Here is a 1,946-nt window from a genome sequence, read left to right as displayed (position 1 = left end):
CCCGTCCCGCCTCGGGGAGCCGCGTCCCCGCGGCGGGGGCGGGCAGCCCGCACGGCCGGAGCTTGTTCTTCACAGCCCCGCCACGCGGAACGGCGAGGAGGTCTCGCCCCTTCGCTGACCTGTCAGCAAAGGAGCACCTGTCCACCGAACAGTCACTCCAGCAAGGAGAATAAAAGCAAAAGGTTGTCATCCCACGGTCTGATGGGGAAAAGAGGAGCTGACCCACTTGCTGCTTGTATAAATGCTTGGATGATTTTGTGGGGTTCGGAGGTGTCCGGATTAATGCTGTGCTCATCTCAGCGAAATGTGTGTTGTTTTACAGCAGAGTGAGGACTTATGATAAGCAATGCTGTCTGCAAAAAGCATCAAAAGAAGCATTTAGTTGGCTGAGGTTCCTGAGTCATTACTTTTGCTAGTTTTAGAAGAGATCCCGAGTTAAATCGACACAGCCATGAGCGTAGCTGCCAAGTTATGGCAAAAGGATTACATAAACAAAATCTGAAATTTAGAATTTCATTTTTGGCATGAAAAGTAAAATTGTAACTAAGAAGTCCTCTTGCTGTTGGAATATGTCATCTTCTCAAGTTTTATTAATCTTCATACAGCACCCTATGAAACTGCCAGCTGTATCTTCTCATTTGTGTTAAAACTATTGTCCCATTCTAACTAAACTTCATGGTATGCATTTTCTTTCCTTGCCTCGTGAAACTCCAAATCCATAGGAGTAAACTATGAACACCTGACATATAGCAATAAATTCCAGTCAAAACATCTGGAACAAAAGTTTGTCCCAGTAGTCTCAAAGTCAAGTGATTCATTTACCCCACAGTATAATGGGGTTTGGCTAGCTACTAAAATTCTGTTGAATTTTGGATACTATTTGAAAACATTTTTTTTAAATGTCCACAAAAGAATTGAAGTATTTTGAGGGAAAAGTCAACATCACTAGGGGAGGAAAAATGAGATTCATAGATTTAGTTACCTTCTTTCTGTCTTCTCCAAGTTCCATGTCACTAAAGGCATCTTTTTCTTCATTTAAGAAAAATCATACCAGAATAGTCACCAAGTTCACTTATTACTGGCTCAGGATTATGTAAGTGATGTCACCATTTCATCTTGCTGTGGTGTGACACAAATGGAACTTGGAAGATGAGATCCTTGGCTAGAGTAAATCTGGAACATGGCTGATCTTGTAGCTGCATAGGGAGAGTGTGAGGCTCACAGTATGCATTAAGCCAATAAGTATTTGAAACAATTTTGCAACACTTTTTGTAATTACAGTGTCTTGCTTCATGGTTCAAGGTGGAGTTCCAGTAAAACTAGACATGGCTGAACTCATGAACCTGACATGCTGGTGTGGCTTCCATCAAATTCATAATGCAATGAAGATAATGTAAATCCTGAGAAATTTAGCCATCACATTCTGGGTAGTCTCTCTGACATTCTTAGCAACTACTAAGTTTGGCTTCACATGTAATGAAGTGCTCTCCATAGGGCTGACACACACATAAGCATCAGAGCACAAGAGGAGAGAGTTTTCCGGTGTAATTTCTTAAATACAAAAGTCAGTGCTTACAAGGTGATTCATAACACATGTATGTGTAGGAATGCCTTTCACTATATTTTTTTAATCTTGAAGCACCACATCTGTAGCTGATAAAAAATACAGCAAAAGCAGCTGATCTTTACAGGAATATAATGAAGGAAAATCAGCAAAGCCAAGATAACATACTATACTAGGAGTTTCCACTCACACAAAAAAGAGTATTTTCATTTTAGAATAGTATTTAACATACCCTTACCCTAATGTAGACATACAAAATTAGCTGAGATTAACAGAAAATAAATTACAGCCCCACAATTATATTGCTTGACAGGGGTAAATCTCTCTAAAGCTAGTGATTGTAAAAAAAAATGCTTTATTTGGGTTAAAACTATTTGGGTTC

Source organism: Corapipo altera, unplaced genomic scaffold (genome assembly GCF_003945725.1).
Source record: "Corapipo altera isolate COAL_440 unplaced genomic scaffold, ASM394572v1 22b, whole genome shotgun sequence".
Taxonomy (NCBI): Eukaryota; Metazoa; Chordata; class Aves; order Passeriformes; family Pipridae; genus Corapipo; species Corapipo altera.
The sequence above is the reverse complement of the archived record's forward strand: the minus strand, read 5'-3'. Positions refer to the sequence as shown.